This window comes from Parus major, chromosome 9 (assembly GCF_001522545.3).
Source record: "Parus major isolate Abel chromosome 9, Parus_major1.1, whole genome shotgun sequence".
NCBI classification, from domain to species: Eukaryota; Metazoa; Chordata; class Aves; order Passeriformes; family Paridae; genus Parus; species Parus major.
In genome coordinates this window covers 18,653,338-18,679,375 of record NC_031778.1, presented here as the reverse complement: position 1 = coordinate 18,679,375, position 26,038 = coordinate 18,653,338, and the positions used below count along the sequence as shown (strand labels likewise).

General features: G+C 44.8%; 1 protein-coding gene across 2 annotated transcripts in view; it reads left to right on the top strand.

The window, feature by feature from the left end:
- KCNMB2 (potassium calcium-activated channel subfamily M regulatory beta subunit 2) overlaps positions 1-26,038 on the top strand; it is a 139,649-nt gene that overhangs the window by 28,834 nt on the left and 84,777 nt on the right. The window contains exon 1 of one of the 2 annotated variants that reach the window (XM_015638263.3): positions 16,330-16,943. The exons of the other annotated variant lie outside the window; for it this stretch is intronic. The gene's annotated coding sequence lies outside the window, so the exon portion shown is untranslated. Of the gene's footprint in view, positions 1-16,329; positions 16,944-26,038 lie in introns of those variants that run through there. 2 annotated transcript variants of the gene reach the window in all.

The window sequence follows — 26,038 nt, the reverse complement described above, 5'->3', positions numbered from 1 at the left end:
AAGAATATCTACATTAACCTCAAAAGAGGAAAGAGGAGGGATTTAAAGCACTGCAAAAGGCTGTGTTGAGGCTGAATCCCTTGCAAAATCCTTGTTCTAAATCAAACCCTCTTCAGTTAAAAAAGCTCATACACTCCTCCATCGTACAAACTATTAGTTTTCAATCTCACTACTGAAAAAAATAGTCAAAAGTATTATCACTGTTTTTAACCTGGCAATGGTACTTGCTGCTGCCCTGAGGTGTGTCTGCCAAGCTTCAGGGCCAAAGCAATTTTTATGCCTGAAGCTTTGTACATACAAACCTCTGTGGGGGGAAAAAAATAAACGAGTTATCTGACAAGTTGGCACAGTCTTAACTAGTGTTGAGCAGCTGGAGAATCTGGAAAGCACATCAGACTTGGAGACTGTGGGGAAAAGAGGAAATGCTGCAGTTACCAGAGTCTTGCCATAAAAGGAACAAATTAAAGGGAGAGGTGAGCAGGCAGAGCACTTCAAAGATGGAACAGTCTGCAGACAAGAAAGCGTGTTGATAAGACCATTAAAAGCCAGCTAGCAGAGTGATTAATGGAACAGAATTGACTTTTGGTTCTTGGGACAAACAGTCAACTGTATCCCAACGGGATCACCAGAGATCTGAGCACAGAAGTCAAGCCATCACTGAAAATCTGCATTTATTCTCACTGGCCTCCCACACAGCTCTCCTTCAGCAAACGCTGATAAGCTGAACCTCCCAGATCTACTGGGATTTTAGTGGGCAAGGTTGGTGGAAGAGGAAAAATAGCAGAGAAGTGGGGGAATAGGATTGGTGGCATGCAGAGCTTGAAGAAAATATCTAGGAGTTCATTGATTGGAAACCTGGATGTGAGGACAGCTCAGGTGCCAGCCCCAGGAATTCCCTGAAGTCCTGGCAATGCCTGCAATGCAAACCCCATGGCCAGGGTGGGAGGTCACATCTCAGCACAAATGTTTTCTGTCCCTGCTAGGCAGAGTGCTGAGAGCTGTGGAGCAGCTTTAAGCTCATACCCAGGAGCAAATGGAGGGGCTTTCAAGCACCAGAAATACCCAACAATTAACTCAGCAGTGACTGAAATAAAAGAAGCGTCATGCATGGAAGAAAACTTGGCACGTTTCCAGGTCTTAGCAAATACAAAACCCCATCAGTCTAAAGAAGCATTAGGAGTTTATGATGTGGAAATAACTGGCTGGTGTGTGACGCATTTCCAGCTTATGGTGAGCCATCTATTAGAAGAAAATGTTTTAGACATTCTGGGGCTGGACTCAGCCTCTACAGGCCAAATGCCATGGACATGAGGCGAGTGTTTCAGAAACAGAATATCCTGCCATGTGCAGAGAGGGAAGAGGTCAGGGAACATTAGGCATAATTACTTCTCAGCTGTTTAGTGCTCAGATGAGGTGATGGGGAAAAGTCTTCTGCAGTAGCTGAGTTCAGGCAGCTTCTGGCTGCAGTGGTGGTACCTTTGCTGGCTTCCTCTCGCTCTGAGGAATCCTCTGGATGCACAGAAACCTTTTACAGTTTGACCATTTGACTTGAAGAAAGTGCTCAGAGTAAAAGGGAATCTGCCAAAATGGCAGGAGTGAGTGAACTCTTCTCAGTGCATCTATTTTAGCAGCAAGGAAAAAAAAAAAAGGGTGGTTTAGTCATGTGCAGCAATCAAGGTCAGCATGACCTTGGGTTTGAGTAGCAGCACTCCATCCTCTCCAGTGGAACCAGGGGATGCAGAGCATTCCATGGACACCACCTGGTTTTACAAATATCTTCAGCATCAGGAAAAATATTTGCTTTATGAAGGAGCAAACTGAAACACAAGGAATGCCCAAGGATCCAGCAGCACATCCAGCAGTGCCAGATTATGGTTGCCAGTCTGTCTCTGTAGCTGCATTCTCCTTGGGAGTAAGCTGGGGGAAAGTATCAGTATTTAGTCACTGACAGAAGAGGGGAATGGATCCTTCATCAACAGAGTAACTCCAAATGGTATTCACAAGCACTACAGCAATTTCCTTAACGGGCACTTTCTGAAGAGTGTTTCTCTACAGAAGTTCATCATTGGAAGAAAAGCTCAGGTGTTTTCAGGAGGGCAAGTCTCTTCCTTCCATAACCCTGGGGGTGCAGGAGCTGCCTCAAGGTCTGCATTCTTTATGATGGTAGCAGACCCAGAAGTGCACCTCTGACTCTAAGAAATGCTGGCTTTCATACAGAGAATAAAAAAAAAATGGGAACCAAAACTCAACGCAGTCAAGCTGAAAAATGGGCCTGTATCTATTTTTTTTTCCTTCTTTTAAACACTAATTTTCTGTCCTCTGGGTCTTTTTAATTCTTCTCTCTTCTATTTTTGTCAAAGACAAGATTTGTGCTTTTTATTTGACACAGTCTTTTCAGTTCTGAGGAAAAAAAAAAGGAGAAGCTGTGGACATACCAGCACCAGCTACAAAGAACTACAGGGAAGATTTCTCTGCTGGAGAAACTCTATTAGGTATCACACAGCACCAAAGGAAGGGAGCTTTGGTCCAAGCCCTTTACCTTTTGGCAGGCTTATTTTCTCATTTTTAACCCTGTGGCATTAAGAACCTTTTCAGAAATAAATGTTCACTCTTCTCTCCTGAACTACCAGGACTTCTCAAATGCATATAGGATCTGAACACTCACATACACATTTGTTTCCATTTCAGACAATACCACCTGCACACGGTGCACTTACTCTTCATGGACTTTATAAAAGAAAATGTTCAGACATTTGTAGGAACAGAGTCCCTTTTGCTTCCTGACTTGAATATCATAGTAAATTTATGGGCTTTGCAAGTACCTTCATGCTCAGAAGGCAGGATCTGTCACAGGAGAGTTTTAATACAGAGTCACAGAATGTCTTGAGTTGGAGGAGACCCTCGAGGATCATTAAGTCCTGGCCCTGCACAGAACACCCCACAGAACCCTGTGTCTGGGAGCCTTGTCCAAATGCTCCAGGTGGAATGCATCCAGTGGCTGTGACCACTTCACAGTTCAGTGCCTGACCACCCTCTGGGTGAAGAAGGTTTTCCTGATATTCAACCTAAACCTCCCCTGACACAGCTCCAGCCATTCCCCTGGCTGCTCCCAACAGAGAAGGAATCAGTGCCTACCCCTCCTCTTCCCTCAGAAGGAGGAAACTGAGGAGATGTTTGCTCAGACAAGAACAATTCCTTGACTGGGAACATTGCTGCTTCATCCACTCTGAAAATATGTCAAGAGATACTTTCATGGGCGACATGACGTTTATTCATGCTGTTTCCCAGCTAGCCTGCTTTGCATGAGCTAAAGAGACACCTACTTTGTGCCAGTAGAACATTTCCCCATGAGAATGGTGTCATTCTGCTGAGAAGCATCACTGTGGCACGGAGCTGTGGCATTTTCCAACAGATATGAGCAAACCCAGCCAAAGTAGCAGGGCAGCCTCAGGACGTGTTGTGCAGCAGCACAGCCCTGCCCTGGCAGCCCTGTGCCCTGGTGTGATTAACAGCAGGCCAGACCTGGGCTAACACAGCCCTGCAGGCTCTGTGCAATTAGGCTGGGGGTAAAAGGAGCTGCTGACACTCTGCAGGAGCTGTGCCTGCGAGTCCTGTGAGCACTGGGCTGTGAGCAGCACTGCAGCAGAGCAGCAGCCCTTTCTGCAGCAATCCTCGCTGCCTGGGGATGCCACAGCCCTCCCAGGGATGTGGTTGGGTTCAGTGCTGGTCCCTCAGCAAAGCAGCAAGAGCTGGGGGTCACCCACTGAGGGACTGAGGAAGGAAAAAGGGAGGACTGCCAATGCTGAGCTGATGCCTGCCTGCTCCTCCTTCTGCTGCTGCTGCTGCTGCTGTTTCCTGGGAGTTGAGGATCAGACCAGTTCTATTTTCAGGATTTAGATAAAAGTTTCAGTCACAGGTCATACCTCCCTCAGTTACAAGGGATTCTGACCATTTTTCCTGCGGGGTGGGAACAAGAGAGCAGCTGCTCTGCTGTGCCTGCCAAGCTCTGTCCTGCCTGGCTGGAGTGCCCAGCTCAGGGAAAGCTGCTTCCTTCATCCAGAGGCCAGAAAGATGCTGACACCCACAAAGGTGCACACCAGGGATATTCATACATGGTGTCCCAGAGCTGGCCTTCAGTACATATTGTCTGTGTTCCTGACTGGTGCAAAGTCCTTTTCTGTGTCTTCCTCAGACACTGCCTTGCAAAGCACAGGATTTCACAGAATCACTGCAAAACTGGAGATCTCCTGACAGGAGCAGAAAAGCAGAGAGCTGGGAGAAGGTTCTGCATCACAGAGCCCAATTGCCTGCAGTCACAGGCCATCATTTCATAAGATCCCCTTCATCCAGCAGTGAGGCTGTTATCATAAAACTGATTTTACCCAGTTTACATAGTTTAATTTCTTTGCCTCCAATTCTTTGTCAAGAGAACTGATTTAATGCCTCATTCTTCTGATGGCTGGAAATCTTCCCAAAATTTCCAGCATTCTACCTATTTGTTCTTTTGTCAGTGCTGTTCTTGAGTTGAAATAGCTCTTCTCACCCTCCATCCTTAACCCAGCTGCATTTGTAGACAGCAATGACATCTCTCAAAGCCATAGAAAGGCTGCATTTACTGCACTTCTCTGCAGCTGTTTCCTGTTTCAATAGACCTTTTCTGAGTTTCTGTGCCAGGACTGACTGCCTGGTGCTCCAGGTAAGATCTCCTCCAGCCCTGGAGCAGGGGTGTTCACACTGGATGTCTGATGCATCATCACAGATTCACAAAGTCTCTTGGGGCATGCCAGAACACCTGACTTCACCTTTTCCTCTGTTCTTTCAAAAGGATGAGCCCCATTTCACAGAAACAGTTCATGTCAGGACTCTCTCAGGGCCCAGCCTTGCCCTTCATATGATCACATCCCTCTTCACACTTCCATCTCTACTGCTGCAGCCTTCAAGTCTCCCATTTTTTGAATATTTTCTGAACCTCCACTATTGTCTTATCCACCCCGATTTCATCTCAGCCACAAATTTTGAAGCATATCCTTTTGTGGCAGGAAAATTAGAATTATAAATGCAATCAATCTCTTCCACCAACCCTAAAGGGACACCAGGGTCACCACTACTCCCCAAACTTTCCCAAAACAGACTCTCTGTAGTTCTCCAGATATTTCCTGCACAATTCCACTATTCCCTGCTTTCTGCAATTTGACTAATCTTGTCACCATGTCAAATACACTGTAGAAGTCCAGAGAGATTAGATCTACTGCACTGCTTTTGTTAAGAAAATCAATTATCCTATCAAATAAAATCATCAAATGCATCTGACACAACATTGCTTTGGTAAAGCTTTGCTGCATTCTTTCCTTTAAAAAGAAATCCTTCTACTTCCTGAAGCTTTGCATAAGTTTGAGGTCAGACAAACCAGCTTTTAGTCACATAGATCATATTTTTCCTTTAAAAAATACACTGAGTACTACACAAAGGGGTGACAGGAACAGTGACAAAGGGGTGACAGGAACAGTGCCCCATCTGGAGACAGATTCCATACAAACTGGCTGTGGCAAAGCCACAGCAGAATAGCACCTAACCTCTATTATCGGCCTTTCTACCCTTTTAAAAAAAATCTTTGGGCTTTTTTACATTCTTTAATTCAAAAGAGGTTTGAAATCGTGCTTTTTCAGTGTCAAAGTACAAACTCATAGGTTTAGGAGTCAAGCAGACCAAGTTTCAGAAAAATAATGTAAGACCTGGATTTTCACAAGACTTGTGGAAACAAAATGATGAAGCTTTTCTTAAGGGAGCAAGGAAATCTCCTCCCTGAAAGGAGCCAGAGAATTTGGAAGTGCATAGAAGAAGGTGACTAGAAATGAAAATAAAATTGGTTACTTGTGTTTTGTGTAGGTTTCATCCAAAGGCTTCTGGATGGTGAAGGTTAAGGGCTATAAGATGTTCACAGCCTTCTAGCTGGAGATCTAAATTTTAAGCATTTCTATATCCTTTGGTCACTTATGAAAAAGGACCTGGGTTTTGGGACCTGGTGGCTCCTAGGTGCTAAATTTATGTTACCAAGTTATCCATATTAATATAAGTTCTCTCCCTGTTTCCCCTCCTCCCTTCATCCATCCCACTGAGGAACTCCTTGTTCTTGCCTCAGCTAAGGCAGCTTTTACACTTTTCTCCCTGAAACCTAATTTTCGTGATGCTGCTCCCCCTCAGGATGACCAGATGTGATTGCAGTGCCAGCTTTTCAAAGCTCTGGTGTGTGAGGAAGCCCTAAAGAGATCATTAACCCACGGACCTGCAGTTTCTGAGAGGGAGGAAGATGGGAAGAGGAGCATAGCAAGAGGGGCTGAGGGGTTTCAGTGCCAGAAATGCCGTGGGGTTTGCAGGTCATATCACATTTTTATGATTCTTTTTCACGCCCTCATGCCTGAGAAAGAGTCTGTCATTCATTGCTCACTCTCTACTACTCCTTTGCTCAGCACAGCCCCTGGCCAGGGCTCTGCATTCCCTCCTCCTCAGTTTTAGGATCCACTGGGACTGTTCCAGTAGCTAGAGACAGATCTCCAAGCAGACTGTACAGGTCTGCACTAAGGTATTTTTACTCACTGTTTATACTACACACACACAAAATAAAGATGGTGAGCTAATGAAAATTAAGAAAAATTAGGGCATTTCACTTGAGCTGTTCTAGGACCATCTTAAACAGCCTTGCATGGGTAATTCACCTCGTACTGCTTTTAGGTAAAAGTAAAATGGTCAGTGACTGGAATTGGAAGAGAAAGTAATGAAATTCAAACATGGCTATTATCAAAGACAGGCTCTAATAGCATACCAGAGTCCAGTTGAAAGTCCAGACAAATTTGAACTTAGTGGCAAAAAATCCTCACCTAATTTTCTGTTTCACAAAACAGTTTTATGAACCTAATAAGGAAATTTTATCAAATCTGATTGTGCAAGGAGAAACTCTTGTCATAATTAATCCAACTTAGAAATCAGATGGCAGGAAAAGGGGAAATTTCCTTCTCACTTATATTCTTGTCAAACCACTGAAATCACAGGAGCTTCAGGAAATTTTAAGACTTCCTTTGTAAAACTATATTGCTTGACAGTAACAGGGCTCATACTTAACATTTAGATAGCTCTCCCATCATACTCAAATATTATTGACTGTTATTATTTAATAGAAAAAAGATCTCTGGAGAAAAATCCAATGTCAAGATTAAAGTTTTTCAAAGCAAAATGCATTTGTATATCTGAAGATAGAAATTAGAGCAGACAGTATTACTTATACCGTAGAGGATATAGAATATATATCATACCAAGTACATAAATGTAGAGTCTTGATCCTCTATGTCATTAGAAATAGCTATACTAAAAATTAATGGTATGAAATTTCTTCATAGAGATATTCCAAGGAATATTCTAGCAACTAAAATATTGAGAGTTACTGAAATAAAGCACACAAATAACACCAGGCACACAATGTCTTTTTGTTCAGTGGCTGCACTGCTCTTGACACAATAGAGCAGTCCCTGGAAAAGAACCCTGAAAGGACTGATCTGGCCAAAGTAATTAACGCACACGATTGTTTTCTCTGCAAAAGAGAGGACAGAAAAAGCACATCTGCTTTTGGACCCAGATGTGTATTCCTCATCGTGGTGTGTGGGGGAGACATCACTTGCAATCAGCCCAGTAACACTGGGCTCCTGTTTGGCTCCACATCAATGTTCCTTCATGCTGTCCTGCATTCAGCCAAATTCTGCCTGACCCTGGCACAGGTGGGAGCATCTCCATCCACTGCCAGGGAGTGGTTCTGTATTTACACAGGGGAGCTGAGAGATTAATCATGTCACCATTGCCTTATCCCTTTGATAGGTATCATTTGAATTCCTTCTGTCTTGAAATCCTATCTTGACAAACACTGAAGTATCTCTGACCTCAAATATGAAAGCAGCCCCTGTTTTGGTTCTGCCCTGAGTTTTCTAACAGGGACAAGAAGGCAGCAGAGACAATGGTACCACAAATGCTGCTGGCTGCCCACACACCCACCCCACTGCCTCCCAAACAGGCCAGTGGCTCCTGTTTGGAACTGCCTCTCACAGATACTGCAAATCCTGCAGGTTCTGTGAAGGCAGGAGCTCATCACTGCTGCAGGGCCTTGAGCCTCTCATACCTCACATTCTAGGGAAGTTCTAGTGCTTTCTTTCCTGGGAAAGGCTGTGCCAGGCTCAGGAGGGAACCCTGGGGAAACAAATCCCCATCACAGGGTGCTTCACACTTCTGGGTCTTCCCTGCCATCCCCAACACCCTGCCAGTGCTCCTTTGCTACAGCTACACCACACAGTGCCCCCCACACCCCTGCAAGGACAGGGGAAACCAGGTCTCCACACCAGGGAACATCTCTCACACTTGGCAGGTGTCTCACTGCCACAGAGACCTCCCTGCTCACATGGGCTTCCTGACCCTTCATCTCCCACTGCACCTCATCAGGACAGGGGCTACACAGAGCCAGAGAGACTTGGAGATTCTTTGCTTGTTTGGTGGATTCACCCAAGTTACATTTGGGGAGACATCTGAGGATCTGTTATTCACCTCTACTCTGCAAATAGCAGCCAGGCAGGCTGAACAAGGAGTTGCCTTTGTTTTCTTGAGGGATTACATTCGAGCTGGCTGCTGGGGGCTGAGTCCTGCTCAAGCCCACCAGCCTGGCAGGGGTTAAAGATCCAGCTGGGATCTGGGACTACCAGGAGAGCAAGCAGGAGCCAGTGAGCATGAAGGCAAGAAAGGGGGAGAGTTGTTTTAGTCGTCTGTGCAAAAATAATAGCAACTCTGAGGGGAAAAAATCCAGGTAAATAGACATGGTGTGTGAGATAAACGAGACCCTGGGGATGTTTGTTCCTGCACTACCAGATCCATCATGCTTCCCCCAAAGGGGATTGCATTTCCAGGGACTGGGGTTTTAAACTCATTTACTGCACCAAGAGGCATTTGAAATCTGAGCAGGGAAATCAAGAGAAGAAAAGCATCCTTCCTGCAGTGGCTGTGGGTGGGAGGAGAGGGGATTAGAGGAGTGAGGCAAGGGTTAGACACAGGGTGTGACTGTGTCTGTGAGTGCCTTTATCCTTAAACACCGGCAGCTGAGGCCCAAATGCATCACCAGAGCCTGATCCTGCAACATGCTGGTCACAATGCAGCTGGGACATTAGTTGCAGAAGTACAGACTTCCTGGGACTGTTTTTCCAGGTCTGTTTTATTCCTGCCATTAAAACATCGCTGGTTTCTGTGGTGTGAAGCTCCAGCTGGGAGCTGCTGCAACAGGGGTTTGTGTATTGTCGGAGAAATTCTCATGCAGTGAGGATATGGCCCCTCATCCCAGTAGGGATGAACTCCACAGCTTGTAATGCCTCTTCTGTGCCTCTCTCAGAGGCCAAATTTCGAGTCAAGGTTACTTCTAAGACTCCAAAAATAGAGCAAGTACAGACATGAAAACTTAAATAATCTTCTTAAAACTTTTCAGAGCAGAGAAAAGGTCAGATTAAATCTTCTTATAACTTTTCAGAGCAGTGAAAAGGTCAGATTACAGGTGTATCTGTGGACAACTTGTTCCTTTGTTGTTCTCTTAAAAACTCACAAAAGTGGAGAAATAATGGAACATTACTTCAGTACCCATAATGAATATAAAATAATTTCAAACAGATGTAAACAAATACCATTAGGTAATTAAAACCAGAGATAACTGACTGGCTAAATTCCTCTGGAGTCCACTTCAGCTTTTGATGATACATTTATATTTTTGCATATGCAGAATTGAAAAATTCTTCAGAGAGGGTAGAAAAAAGAGATCTGTTTTATCAATGAAAAAATGTGTGTTTATGCCAGAGGAGTACCCCTGTAGCTTGTCTTAAAAGTAAAGATTTATCATTCTGCCTATTTCCTCTAGGAAAGCCTCTGCTTGGTTTCCAAATACCATTTTTCCCCAACTAATTTATTCATAAACACATCCTGTGTCCTCAGCTGCTGTGGGGATGGGGAGGAGGTGGCAGATTTGTACAAGCACTCTAAGCTTTTCTTTATGGGGAAGAAATAACTTTGTACAAAACCTATATAAATGTGGAGATGTATTTTCAGGACCAGATGTTGTCCTCAGTGGTATAAATCCTGAACTCTGCTTCAGTAAGTATAATCAAATCCCTCTGGTCACTCCGCAGGAAAACTGAGAAGAGATTTTGAGCTTTGGTGAATATTTGGTGTTCACAACCATAAATCCTGTGCTGGTGGATTTATGTGCCACTCTAAGCACCTGCTGCAGAATATAGATCAGGAAAATTAAAAAAGTGGCATCTTGTGTGAGGTTTCTGCTGTCCCTACCAGCAAGTGTTTTCTCCAAACAGGCTGGGCTTTGCATCCAGCCCAGGCAATGTCTCTCCTGCTCCCTGGCTGCTGTGAAGCTGCCACCAAACCCCTCCTTCACCCTACAAACAGCTCTGCACTCCCACAGCATCTCCTGTGAGAGTCTGTGGTGGTCTCAGACAGAAGAGCCAAAGGGCATCAGACACTGTGCCTTCATGAGTGGATGTGTGTGATCACACAGCACCAAACACCCTGTACAGTGTGGAGGCTTCTCAGGCAATTTTAGGCTCTTGCTCTTCTGAATTTAAAGTTCATCATCAAGACAGCAGCAATATAAGCTTAGCAAGACTGAATTTCAATCATCCTGTTTCAATTCTCAGGCAAAACTCACAAAGGAATTTATAAAGGCAGAGGATAATTCTTAGTTTATGAGTGGGGAAACTGAGGCAGGTGGCTACAAAACAGCCTCTCCACAGTCCTGCTCCTGGCCTGGCCATTTACCTGTCTGCTTCTGTTATTGCTTCACTGAAAACTCCCTCACTGGGGTATGGGAGAACCCCCTTCCCTCCCCCTTTGCTCACTCTCTCCACAACAGGATCTTTCCACCTTGATCTTTCACTCCTGGGGTGCAGAGCTCAGTATACAGCACCAAATCATCAAAGAAACCCAAAGAGGCATCTCACTGATGCAAAGGACCTTTCAAAAGAGAGAGAACAGAAATAGAAGCATGAGCTTCATCAGACAAGTGACTATTCCACCAAAGCAAGGCAGCAGCAGCTGAGTAAAGAATAAAAGGAAGAAGAGATTAAAGGAGATACTGGAATCCTGAAGAAAGCAGAGTTCTGCACAGTAAATGATTTGCAGGGGGTTGGCAAAGAAAAGGAATTATCTAGCAATATTTTGCTAAAGTTGCTGGAGAATATTAACATAGGAATAGGGAAGTGTGGACAGAAAAAGCAATCAGGAGTTGGAGAAACAGCCAGGCACTGTGTGTAAAACCAGCGAGCATCTAAGTGGCCAATTTGGTGTTTCTGTGAAAGGTGAATAGCACAATGCTTTATCTGTCACGAAGCAGGGAAATCACAGCAGTGTCGATTGGAGCAGTGCTTCAGGAAATTATTGAACAAGCAAGAAACAACCTCTGATCATGGCATTCCAGGAGAGGAGTAAATCCACAGAATTGCACACAGGGCTTAGACCAACGTGGCCTGCAAATGTCTGAGCAGTAATCCACTGCTTAACAAATGGGAAAGCAGCAGGCAGCAATTGCTGCTCAGCAGAACTGCTCAGAGCAGGGAACCATCTCTGCCCAAGAGTCTCACACAATATCAGGCTGAGAAAGCACTGCTACTGAGAACCAGGCTGAGGAGAGTAAAACTGCTGAAGTGTGAAATCCTGTTGGAATTACTCAACAATCACACTGGAGACTGGCCCCAGCAGTTGGGTGTGCATCCTCAGATACATATTTTACCAGCCTTTAAGCAGGAAACATTCCCTGGGCCCAGAAAGCAGCATTGTACAAGCAGCCTGTTTTGCTGGATTCTGGTTTGTTGCTCTTCAAACTTGCAGTCAATCTTCAGTGATTAGCTGAAGAGGATTGGGCATGCTGGAAATCATTTAATTTCATCATCTCTAGCAAAAGAATTCAATAGTTTACACTACCCATTGCTGTGAAAGATGATCAGTGAGTCTGGATTTCCCCTTCAGGCAATCACAAAGGATGCCTGACCTGTGTCTCTGTGAAAAGCATAATAAAATCAGTGGTGTGGCCCCTGTTTGCACCAGAAGAAGCAGTCTAAAGAGGAGAAAAGGCTTATTCTGGTGTCTTTGCTGGTAACTGTCTTAAATATGTTCCAACTCTGCTGCTCCTCAATACCTCAGGACCAGACACTGTTGCAGTATGTGAAAGCTTTGATGTTTCTGAAAATTAGCTCTGCTTTAGGATATATTTGCTCTAAGTAGCATCCTAACTAGCAAGTATTAAATAATTCACACATCTAGAAGTGGAGGAAAACTGTAAGCTCTCAAAGATGGAGAGGAAAGTTAGGGAAGGAAGGGTTAACCAACCTTTATATTTGCCAGCAACTATATGTGTTCTGTTTCCCATCTGCCCCTGTGAAGTATGAAATGCAGCAGATGTTTGATCCTGATCTATCAGCCTCCATAAAAATGAAGGTTGAATTAGTGAAGAAGAAGGCAGAGTAATGTTTGCCAGAGAAGAGCAAGAAGATTTCCGACACCTGGGCAACTTAAGGGTGGCAGATGGCAAAAGCTGAAGGCAAAAGAGGGAGTGATGTGCACCAGCAGCTGGTGCACAAATGGGGAATAGAGAGGCCTCCACTGAAACTGCACAGGAAGAATTTAATACCAGCAGTTCTGTAAGACTGATAGTGTGAATATACAAAGAGGAGCCTGTGTTTTAATTCAAACAGCTATCGTCGAAAGTACCCGATGGATTGTCAGGCAAGGAGATTTTCACAGCAAGAAGCCATCTATTTGCATCAAACACTGTCAGTCTGCAAAACAGCAGCTTCTGGGTCATTTAACAACACTCCAGATGTAGTTATTTTCTCTTAGGCAAGTGGCTCAAAAAAAGCTGTGCAAGAAAAAGGCAGAGCTGGCATGTAAAGGGGAACAATCAAGCAGCATGTGGAAGCGATTAGCCAGTCACTGTGATGTAACTCAGCTAAATGAACACTTGGGTGTCCTGTGGTTCTCAGCACAAGACTGCAAGGCTGGGGTCAAACACAGGGTTGCATTCACACAGGTGCTGCCTGTTCTGCCACAGGAAAAGGAAGGGAAACCAGGCAGAGCCGTAAATCTGGGGACTGACATCGATAGGGTTTCTTGATATTTTTTTCATTTAGATGACAGAGGTGAGATTAATTCTTGATACCAAGATAATTGTTAGGAATTTCTCTTTTCCCACACTAGACTCATCCTTTTTAGAGAATAGCTGCCCTCTGCAAAACCCAGGTCTGAGTTCAGGCTCCACAACATCCAAGAGTATCTAGATGTGCATGAGAGAATTTGGCCCTTTCTGGAGGATCCTTTTTCCTGCTAGACTGATTTTCACTGACACTGTGATTAAATACTCTGAACAAAACCTGTTACCTGTCGTGCACATCACACCTGCAGCCCTGCCAGGCTAATACTGCCCTGACCACTGACACTCTACAGAGACACCCAGCATGGGAGAGTCATCAACAGATCCTTCCTGCAATTCCTTTAATACACAATTCACACCAAGTATCTATGGATTAGTGAGACTGCCTGCTGATGTTTCAAAAAGACTCAGCAAGTGGGTAGAAGGAATGCTGGCTGATAGGGATGCAGCTTCAAAATATACTCATACTGTTGCTAGAGAATTTGTGACCACAGGAGGAGAAAAGGTTATTGTATGTGAAACCTGAAGCTTTAATTATATCATGTCCTTTCTTTTGCAAGTAGAAATGTGTATTTGTAACTGATAGTTACACTTTCTAGTTACGTATCTATCAAATTCCTGTTATAATGAGGATGACTCATAGTGAAATTATGCATTAGTTGCTCTGTTCATTATGTTATTTGGCTTACTGTCAGCATGCAAACTGCAAATCCTGAATTCCTCCTGTCCTTCATCCTCCTTGGCCATTTCCTAAGTACTGGTCAAAAACTGACAAAGGCATTTTAAACTGTTGCAATTCCTTTGCAAGCAAAAGGTTTTCTCAAATAGGGTCCACTGCTCTACAGCTAAGCAGAAATTTTGTCTCCTACAGAACAGGATTTTCCTGATGGAAAGCAGGGTGAAAGCATATGTGAGCCCTCTGCTTCCCTGGACAATCCTACCTTGCAACATTCATACAGTCCAGGAAGACAGAAAATTGGCATACCTGATCAGATCTCCGCTCCACTGCTGCCTGTATCTTCTTTCCAGGAAGGAGCAGATTGATGTGCCAGAGAAATGCAACAGCAGTAGAGCCATAGTAAGGATAGGGAATACACCAGTCCCATCACTGATGGCAGCCACTGTTGCTGCTCAGTGATCAGAAAAAGCCTGAGGAAAGGGGGAGTATTATGGAATCTCTCCCTAAGACTGAACCATGTTAACTAATCAGCCCCAGAAGATCTTTCTGATCATTTCCTGCCTACACTGCACACCTTGAGCAGTTTATTCCGTCCTTAAATTACCATCTGAGGTAAGAAGCTCTCCTCTCCATTCAGTCACACAACCCTCACAGGCAGCTGTCACCTGCTGACCCCCAAGTCTGAGTGACTTTAACTTACTGTGAAGAACTGATGCCTTTGGGGTCACCCTGGCAGAGAGGTCCATGTAAGAGAGGGAGCTGGAGGAGCTTTTTATGAGTCTTCTTATATTCAGCATACACAGCAGGGGAACTGTGGACATGGGTGGAAAAAACCACCTGCTTTAACCTGGCATTGAACATTCTTGTGTTCACTTCAGCACTGAAACCTCTCAGAAGATCATCAGTAAAGTCAGAACTCCTAGACCAGGGTATCCCCAGCCAGGATCTTATGTCTCTTGAACTGCTGTGTCATCCCACTTACAAATCAATGGCACAGTGAGACCCTTCTGAAACAGAAATATATTTCTTGGGATAATGAGAACTTTTCTTTTTTTTTTTTTTTTTTTGTCTTGAAGTGAATGAAGGGCACATGAAATATACAAAATAGGTGACACAAAAAAAAAATATTTAATGTATTCAGAAAGAAGGCATTGTTCAGTCAGCCCTGCTATCAGTCAGCATGTGGTTGCCCACCTTGAGGTTCCTGCCTACAAAATTCAGAGTCCTCTTTGTTGCCACTAGTTCTGGGAGAAACTGGTAATAATACCCCACAGTAAACTGAGAAACAAAACTGGAGCCTTGAGCCCTCCCCTCCAACCCACTGACTGTGCAGGAGCAGTAGGAAAAGAGGGAAAGGGAGGATGTCCAAGACCAACAGCAAGTGTGGGCATGGGGAAGAACAGAGAGCAAAGCTCTGTTAGGAGCAGCATTTATTCAGAAGCAAACATCATGCTTGTGGTCCCTGCAGATGTCCCCATCCATGGCTGCCTTGCACCAGCAACAAGCTTGCTGTCACTCATCGTTCCTGTGAAGGCCAGTGCAGAAGGAGGAGAGACCAGGGGCCCATGCTATGCACAAACACTGATTTGCTGTTTGGTAAAGCAAATCTGCCATTAGTGCTACCCTAACCCTTTCCTCCCAGGGGTGTGAGGCAGCCATAGCCAGGATTTCACTGTGATCTGCTTTCCACCTTAATCTCTCCCAACACCATTCATTTCTGAGATGTCTCCTGAATGGTATTTTCATTTAGAGCAAAGGGCTGCGAACCAGGTGGTGTTAGAAAACCAGGCAGGTGTGGAACAAGCAGCAAAAGAACTAACTCCCCTCTTGCTCTGTCCCAGCCTGCCTTGGCTCCAGGGTGCCTCTCCAGTTCTTCAGCCCATGTGTGCCATTGCTGCTGACAGAGACACGTCTGCTCTGGTGGCTCGTACTTTTGTCCACTAGGGACCAGACTGAGATCGACACCAGTGCTCACAGATGTTAACAAACCTTCCTGCATCTTGACCTGGGCTGGTCATTAACTGACCACCAAGAAGAAAGAGGCTCTATGATCTCTGCAGAGAACAAATTTCTCTGAGCAGGGACTTGGTGACTAGCACAGCCTTAGTGAAAACAGCAGTGTCCTGTAGCATCTCTCACCCCCTCTCCTCCCCACATCACAGGCACCTCGAATGCTGTGCATTGGTCTCTTTTCTTCTGCCCACCATCATCCCAGGTGCTGCTTAGAAATTGAGATCGGGAGTCTCCTCCAGCTGCAAAGGGAACTTTGCCTTTTGAGAAGCGCGGCGTACATCTGTGACTGTGCGCATACAAAGCACAGCGCGGTCCCTACATCCCCCTCGTTCTCTTTATGCCACAGCTGCCTCACAGAGTTTTAAGAACTTTCAGCTTCCAATCGCTACTTCCACCAAGTCCTGCGCCAGCCTCAGCTTGCGGCGGGGGCGGATGCTGCCGGTTCCTCTCGCTGCTCGCATCAGCCAGCAGAGCCGCGGCACCTTCCATTCCCGGGAGGGATTTTCTCTTTAGTTTCAAAACAATGTGTGAAAGCCTGCTCTGCAGAAACAGTAGCCTCAGTAAGTTTAAGGATGACTGAAGCTATTTCCTCTCCCAGGGAGGTTTAAGAACTACGGAGGGATGAATGGAGTTAGATCTATCGCGGCATTCCTAGCAGCCATCCTATTACAGCCCTGAATAAAAGCAGGAATGGCATGTCTAGCCTAGGTTAATAAACCCTACGGAGTGCATGCCTTAAAAGCACTACGAAACAGCCTTAAGTCAGCTGGAGAAAACTAATTTCAAGCATGGCTGTCTAGTGTGCCTGTCATTCCTATTATCCTTCCAAACTATTTCAGACATTTTGAGCAGCGAGTACTAAGCGATGAGTTAGCAGGGGTTGTGACATTAATGGTCCAAAAAGGTTTAAGCACCGCGAGGGAACGATGACAGCACTTAACCGGTGGCAGTTCGGAGGATTCCGCTGGATCTCTGTTTGTTAATAATTAGGCTTCGCCTCGGAGGAAGATGTGACAGCTGTCGGAGGTAGGATTTGCATGGGAAACAAAGGGAGCTGTTGCTGTTTGGTGCCCGCTGTTCGTGCTTGGCTCCGCGGCTTTCGGAGCGCAGCCAGGTGCGGCGGCAGCGCTGGGGAGGGGTCGCTGGGATGGATGGATGGATGGATATGGGGAGAGCCGGGGTGGAAATATCGTGGATAGTCCTGTGTCTTATGGCAGAAATGCCTCGAGGACAAACCGGCTCAAACCTCGCTGCCTGCTGAGTGTGCATTCCACGTTGTTCTTCCCGCGGAGTGAAATACATAGAGGTCATGCAAGAAAACACTTTACTCCTTTTCTCCCGAGCCAGGCGGGCTGTTTCTGAGACGGGAGAAGGGAAAGGGGGAAGCTGCCCTAAAATAAAAGGGGAAGAGGAAAGCTATGGAGCCTGTAAGATGAGGGAGACATGCTATTAATGTGTAAAACGCTCCTGGAGTGCCACCGATGTCATTCGAAAGGGGGAAAACATTCGCGGGGGAAGGTGGTGGGAGGAATTTTCCGGGTGTGGGACTCCTTAGGCTGTGCAAAAGGCGTGATGTGTCCATTTTGCATAATCAAAGCTCTCTCTGCACTGTTGGCATTGTTTTGCTGGACGAGAAACGTAGTTTCAGACAGAAAAAGGCACGATTTCCTCCCATGTCACTGCCAGCCCCCTGACACCCTCCTCCCCCTGAGAAACCGGTGTGGGGAAGGATGTACACAACGTTTAGCTGGATGCTGAAAGGGCTGTGAGCAAGGGCTGAGGGGCAAAATGAACACTAATGATAACAGAAAGGCTTCCCCTTCACAAAGCTTGTTTCTCCCCAGCCAGAAGTCCAAGAGGTGACAGGCAAAGTTAGAAGCCTCATGTACTTTTTTTATGATGTGTCTATTTAGCGTCACTAGACAAGAAAATGTCCTAACATCAGAGTCAGGTCTGCGTGGCCACACAGGGCAGTGGGGTCTGCACAGGGTCCTGGGCAGGGCTGGGCTGTGAGTTCGGGTTTTTGAGTGCTCATTCCTCTCCAGGATGAGCAGCAGGAACATAGTGAATGAAAATCATATTTCCATGCATATGCAGAGCCCTTATCATTTGGTGTGTTTGATCTGAGTGTGATGTTCCCTGGGCTGATGAATTGCTTCAGCTTGTTTATTAAAGTTTCATTTCCAAACAACACAGAGACTTCAGAGTGAGTGGTATTTAGTAACAATAAAATGTTCTGCTTGTGGAAATGCTTCTCTCAGGACCCATTAAAAATGCACTTAAAGAAGCTGGGAGTCATATCTTGCAGCAAGAGGTATGGAGCCACTTGCTGTGCTAAATTTTAAAATTAAGGTTATGATACCATATTAAATCTACTTTAATGTGAATGTCACTAAGGATACTTTACAATACAAGCTCACAACTTCAAGAATTCTGTTAGACTGATTGTTTTCATTAAATCTTCATCAGAAAAAGAATTCCTGTATAGCAGGGACTTACTGACTAATTTGAACTTACTCATCCTAGCTGTTCTCTTTAAGGATAACTTCAGTGTGTTACACTGCATTGTAAATAGGTTGTGATATAATCCATTAAAAAACAAAACATCAATGACAATTTAACAACAAAAGTGCTAAATGCATTCAGTCTAAGTGAATACTGGTTGTGCCAAAAAGAAGCAATATTGGACCAGGAATGGTAAGAATTGTTTTTAAGAAACATAAATATTCCCCATTTGATCCAAGCAAGAACTTTTCAGTTAACTGCATTACTTTGCATTGCAAATTTGGGGTGAAATCATTTTAACTCATGTTATGTACTCTACTGAGTACATAAAGAAAACAGTGAAAACTTTCTTCCAAAGAAATTGTTGTAGCAGTTTGCAATATGGATCAAAGAGTTATTATGCAGAGATATGAAATCTGTGCCAGAAATGAGCAATGCATTCGGAAGTCAAGTATAAGGTTTTTCTTCTCCATCTCACTCTTGTCCAGAAGCTCAGACAATTTTACTTTTTTTACTTCAGTGCCTCTCAAGAGAAGGGTCTGAAGGGGTAAAACCATGAGGAGGAGGGAGACTGCGTTCAACCTGTGCCCAGACTTTGGGAGACTTGGGCAAATCCCTCAGCATCTCTGGGAAATGGGCAGTGCAAAGAGGCCAATGTGGTAATGATGCAATGGAAATACAGACCATGCTCAGGGAATGGGGCTGAACACAGGGCTCCAGACAGGGCAAAATGCAAAGCCAAATTGTGCAGCAGAAGGAGGTTAATGTTTCAGGAATATACAACTGTAAAATATGACACAACTCAAATCCCATGATTCAAAACTAAATCTGCTCTCAAAACTATCCCAGATAAATTTGCCACTTAGAAAAACTTCTTCCAGGACCAAATACCCATTCATCTGAGAGCGTGTCAGAAGTGACTCCAAATCTCCCATCATTCCATCAATGTGCAGCAGGTAGCAAATTAAACAACATCAGATTGATTCACTGTGCTGAGGAACAATTTCCCTCTTTTCTTCAGAACTCAATGAGTATTTTTTGCCATGAATCTCACTTGCCATTTCTGTTATGAATTGTTTGTGGAGGTCATGCAATTTTCTAATTTATTTATTTGATGTTATTTAGGGCTTTCTTCAGCAAACAGCTCTTGGCTTACAGATCTTTTGGGAATGGCAAATGTTTGCAAATTCTTACTGTGTTGCTTGGTTCAATCCTGTGGTGCTCCTTGATTAGCTGATTTGTGCAGCTAACCGGCAGAAAACAAATTGCAAATTTCACCACCCAGTGTACTGTTCCATACTGGGTTTCCATCACACTCTGAGCAGTCAGGTTTAAAATTCACGTCTTGCCAGCAGTCATAGGAGCAACACACAAGCACTGAAGTGCTCCCACCAGACAGATGTGAGAGCCAGGTTAAACAGCTTTCAATTTCATATGAATATTCATGAAAAGTGCTCGAATTCCTGCAGCTCTGTTAAAATGAGCAGCCAGCATCATCCATCGTGCACTGCACGGGCCGTTCTCTCACAGCACTCACCATGTCCCCGTGTGTAAGTCCACAGTACCAGTGGAAACCATTTGTGCAGCCAGTTTAGGAGGAAAAAGCACCATGATGGAAATGTCTAATTTTTCCACATTATAACCTCGCCTGTTGTGCCTGTCTTGCACATTCTGTGACACAAAGAGAGCCAACAGGGAGGACAGCAAGACAGCATCAACACTGAGGCAGTGAGTGCAGGAGAAAACACTGAAAGAGGGGAAAATAAGGGTGACAGGCAGAAGGAGGGAGCAGTGGTACATAGAGCAGGTACAGAGGAGGCAGGAATGGGAACAGCAGGAACACCTAATACACAATTTTTGACAGTGAATCTAGTGAATTTGGGTCATTAACCTCGAGGTCTCTGGTCTTACCAGACTCGGCCCATGGCAAGCCCTGGAGATGTGGCTCCCAAACCCTCCCTGTGCTCACCAAAAGTGGCACCAAGCAATGGGGTGGCACAGTTTACTTATTGTCATGCAGGGGTATGGCTATCATGCCATGGAGGTATGGAAGAGCTGTGAAAATTCAGATGAGAAGAAAACTAGCACCTGATATATGGTTTAAATGCAGTCAAAACCAGTAGGGTGAAGAATTTCTGTCAAATGTATTTCCTCACAGACACAAAAAAATTCAGCTGTCAAAACACCAAGCTCTTTTACTCAAAAACAAATCAAGGGGAGAAGGTTATAAAACATGAATATATTTGCCTTTTGAGATATTTTTGCACTGTACTTATGTCATATAGGAGGAAACCTCATGTCTCCCACTGAGTGAGCTCTATTGTCCACGTACTTTATATAGAAAGTCTGGTGTAAGCTAAATCAACAGGGATGCTAAGACTTCATAGAGGCAACCAGCAGTTACACCCCCATCAGATGGCCCCTTTTTACCTTTTCAATGATTTTAAAGTCCAATGATCCTAGATACCCTTTTTTAATTCTAAAAATAGAAGTGGGCGTAAATTGCAAGCGCTGTGAGTCACACAGTGAGAGTCACTACGGGCAGCACACGTGTATTCATATTCTGTCAGGGCACACGTAGCACCAGACTGATACTGCCTGGGGAGAGTAAGAGAATGAGAAGAATTAGAGGAGCAGAAATGAGAGCAAATACAGAAAAATCTTTGCTAGGACAAAAATTGACTCAACGTAGTCTGGAATGAAATCCCAACTTGAAATTCCCCCTAGATACTATTAAAACTCCTATTAAGTCTTCAGATACCTTTTCTTTCTTAATACAAAGCTGTCCTGCTACCCATAAATAACTTCCATCTCTGCTTGTCCCAAATGGGATGCCCCAGCCATTCACAGATACCCAGCAATTTTGCCTGAATTCGGTGTTCCTCCCACTCTGTGCCACTGCATTGTCCTGAATCAACCACTGCCAGAGGGGTTTTGAAGACCAGAGGAGCCAAAAGAGCGTTTGTCCCACTTCCCCACTTCCCTCCCAGAGAATCAGAGCTGAGTGGTTTCTGCTAAGCCCAAAGTGATTCATGTCTCCAAGGTTGCCATCCTGGTGGGACCCCTCCATATGACACTTTTTTGTGTCTGTTTAGGTGTGATACCAAAGGAACAAGATAATTGCCTGCCTTAAAGAAGTGCTGCAGGAAACATCCAATATACACTTGGCTATGTTTTACTCGTGGGCAAGCTATTTTCCACCTCAGCAGAGTGGTACTCCTCACTGACAGCCATTAGTTATTTGCAAATTTAGTTAGGCCTTAAAAATGTCAGGCTCCTGAGTGCATAAATAATGTTTCAGAGTAGTAACCTGAAATAAGTCAAACTAGGAATGGTGAGAAGATCTGGAGTACAGTCCCTTTGGGACCTACTACCTCTTCTAATTAATATCTGGTACTTAAAGCATCACAGCCCATGGTTAAATCAAAGTCAGAGGGAATAAAGGAATATTAAATCCTCCTGGAGACCTGTGTCCAGGTGCTCCTCAGTGCACCTACCAAACACACTGACTCCCTGACCTCAGTCAGGACTGTATGGGATTATTTTGGGGGATGGCTCATCAGCCAGGCTGCTCCAGGGCTGGCATTGTCCCTTGTTCTGTCATCCCCTTCCCATTCCCACCTAGCCACTCGCTCCTGCACCTTCCAGGCTCTCCTGGCCCTCCAAGCTCATGGAACCTCCTGAAAATCGTGCTTTGGTTTTGACTCATGGAGAGTTTTGACTGGGAGTCAATGAGCTCCAGAGCTGGTGCAGGAGAAGCAGGAGAAGAGCAGAGCCAGGTGCAAGCACAGGGAGCAAGGAGCAGCCACAGCCCTGGCACAGCTCAGCACCCCTAGACTGCTCTGCCTTCATGACCAGCTGAGGCTGCTGCAGAAACAGGGTTCAGACAGCCACAGGCTGACCACAGCAAGGTGTTGCAGAGCCCAGGAGCGGCTGGCTGAAGGGCAAAGAAGGACAACAGTGTGTCTGCCCTCATCGGTCTTTGATCGTCAGGGCCCATCTGGTTATTGATGAGCCGTTCTTAAGCTTCTGTGAAGAATTCTAGAGCTGCTCTTGTGGTGATAGAATTGATTCAGGTGTGAAAACCAGTCCCTGTGGAGCTGGTGTATGGAGGGCTGTTGTGGCTTGGCAAAGTTTATTGCTCTGGAAAATAAGAGTTTTGGAAAGAAAGTGTGAGTGGAAAGCATCACATTTACTAGGACATCTTTTTATTCCTTCAACAAAGAATATATAGTTCAAGGCTTAGGGAGTAATAACCCATGGAGGGAACAAAGGAAGTTCATTTGTAACCATAGCCTTTTATTAACTGGAGAATATGCAAATAAAAGGTCCCCTGACTTTTGAAAACCACTCTCAGTGATGCCTCAGGGTATGTAAAAAATTTCTGAAAAATTCCCCCTTTTTGTTTGTCTCCATATAGCAAGTTGATCTGGGTAAGAGCAGCAGTCTGCTCTTTAAAGGCTTTGCTGCTCTCCTAAGTATTAATTGCATGAAACACATATTCCCCCATCTTGCAAAAAGCATCACAGGACAAACTCTCTGGATATGAAATATCCCAAGAAGTCCAAAGCAAAATCTCTTTTGGTCAAGTTTAATTAAGATGATCCAGTACTTTGTGTGCAGCTGATTTGGAAGAATTTTGTCACAGGTAAACAAGCTTTGGGGAAAAAATGCTTTTATCTCTCCTTGCTTTCTGTTTTAGTCATATTTCAAGTGGATTAGTATAATCTTTCCTCGGCCAAACTCCACAGCTAGTCTATTCCATCATTGTTCTAATTTTATGAAAGGAAATGACTGAAAGCAATTAATTAAAAAACCTCTTCAGAGATGCATATATGGATGCACTTTTTCACTAAAAACTCAAAAAAAAAACCCTCTGCATTTTAAAACAATTTATCTGGTGCATTAAGCATGAACAGGATGTCTTTGTTAGGTGCACCTACCTTTTGATATTTCCCCACATAAATATGCTCATTGTGTAGAGATATCTGCAGTAACAGCTCAGAGAGGAGCCCCTGTAAGAGCAGGTTTGAGTTTCAGGTGGGTTTTAATTTTCTTTTTTCCTGTGTGATAAAGTTGATTGATTTCAAGTGAGGAGTCTTTCCCTACTGGGACCTGAGCTGTCAAAAGGCATCACTGAACCTGCAGAACTCTGTCATAACACCAGAAGCCCCAACTCTGCTCCAGAAGCATCAGAGTTCAGGGAAAATTCCCAGTAATTGACAAGTGAGGTTTTCTTAGCAAAGATATTCTGCCAGCCTGAGCCATTATTTTGTGCACACACAGGCACCCACCTGGGGGACAGTGCTAACACAAAGAGTAAACTCTATTGATATGAGTGAATTCAACATCACTAAGATGACACAGGTGGCTTCACACTAAAACCTTGGACTAGGCTATTCATAAACCCTTCAGATCCATCAAAAAGGCAAATTCCCACATTGTAAAGCGTATTTGATTTCTTTGGAATCAAATACAACCTCTGAATTTCCTTGAATTCAGGGGGAGGGCTAAGTCAGAACTCTTGACCCCAAAGCTGTGCCTGCCCTTAGTAAAACATCTGAGCTGTGAATGCAGATAAGTGCTGGCATCCAGAGCAAGGTGCAGAGGTTCTCCTGGCAGGGCAGGAAGAAGTTTCCTCTGCAGAGGTGTTCCTGCTCTGTGGTGAGTGTTCATCCTCAGGGTCAATGCAGCAGCCCTGCTCATCTGCAGGAACACTTCCCAAGCAATTTAAATATTCCTAGGGGGGCTCCTAGAAGATTTAACATGGTTCTTTCAGCATGAAAATTTGAAGAAAAGGTATTTTTCTGCCTTTCTTTGCCTTTCAGTTCATTTATACTGTCTTCAGCCCCCCTTAAAACATGTTGTTTCTCTACCCTTTCCACTCTCCGTTCTCTTGTCTCTATTTAAAACCCTCACATACCACAGCCTGCTGGTCACTAGCCAGGTATCCAGATGGTACTTCTGCACCACATTGATAGGTGCCTTAGAAATAGCAGGGAGAGAGGGGGGAAAAATATCACTGAAGACTTCAGATGCTCTTTTTGATAAATGGCAATTGTAGATCTAATTAGCCAGTTCCATCCTTTTGAGAAGCTGGGGAAAAAACAACATTTGCAATCCCACGGAGCAAACACACCAGGACACGTCTCTCACTGTCAGGTTTTAGCTTTCCCCTCAGAGCAGTGTCAGACAATGTCCATCTGTCCATCCTTCTTCTGTGAGAGACACCAGGTTCTGTCGGGGTTTGGAGGTTTGTCTCAGAGCCCATCACCCTCCTGCCTCAGCACCACTGCACTCTGCCAACTACTTTTATACAGACAACTGGTTTCCAGAATAAAGAGCAAACACTGCTCACCTTAATTGCCTGAGCATCCCTCTGGCAGTAATCAGGCTAATTGCTTCAGTCAGGCCAGCAGGACTTGGCTCTAAATCAACCACCAAAATGATGATAGCATAAGTGCAGGAGTTCCTTTACAACTCCAAGGCCCACTTGTTAAACATTATTTACACCTCAGAAACACTGTTTCTCTCTTCCATTTTATCAGGAGAAAGGCAGAAAGGTGCCAGAAGCACCTGTGGGAGTGGGGGGCTGAGCCCACCCCAAGTACAATGACAAGGGAGACAGGTCTCCTTCCCCTTGGCTGAAATGCCATGAGAGGCGTGCCCCAGGAGCTCCCATCATGTCTGGGAATCCCAAAAACCAGGGCTCATCCTCCCAGGAACGGCACAAAACTGCAGAGCAACCTGCCAAGAAGGGAACTGTGGCCTGAATCTGCTGTAGCTGCATGTTTGAGTTATACCTTAAAGCATGAGATAACATTTCCTTGAAAATATTTAGCTTGCCCAGTGAAATGGACAGACGCTCTCTTTACCTGCAGAAATTTCTAGGAGTTTTCTAAAATCCTATTAAGCAATTGGTATGCATCCTGTGGCAAATATTTTAGCATAATACAGAAGTTCCAGCAGATTTATTTTAGCAGGTGGTGCTGGAGGGGACAGGGAGTTAAAATCCCCAGAGCCAGCTGGTACAATGTGCTGGACATTCCCAAACCAAGGGACCTGGGTGAGGATCTGACAGGAAAAGCTTAAAAATCCATTTTCACCAAGAGGTATGTGAGGTAGAACCAGCTCTCAAGGGTGAGATCTTCAGTCTGTGTTTGAAAGAACTGTGCCTTTTAAAACAGTGTTTTGGTCCCTTTTGGCTGTTTCCATCACCAGCAGTCTGGAAGAGCCCAGGCTGGGCTGTGTTTTTTGGCCTGTCCCAGAGCAGAGTGTGACCCACAGCTGGAGCAGGAACTGCCTCAGGTCCCCAGCCCTGAGCTCTGGGGTCTTGCAGTCTATAAACCTGTGCTTTATAGAGCTCGGGGGCCCTCAGGGTTAGGGTGGTGAGCAAGGTGACAGAGGGACCACATTCAGCACCTACACCCTCTCTTGGTCCTGCTGAGCTGCTCAAACCTCCTGCTGCAGCCAAAGCTTTTTCCTACCAGTTCCAGGCCGCTGCCTCCCCTCTTAGAAAAATCTTTACACGTCTCTAATCATTTTTACTGTCAATCTCTGCACTCTTTTTATAACCATTTAAGACTTTATGAGATAGGATGACCAGAAATGAAAAA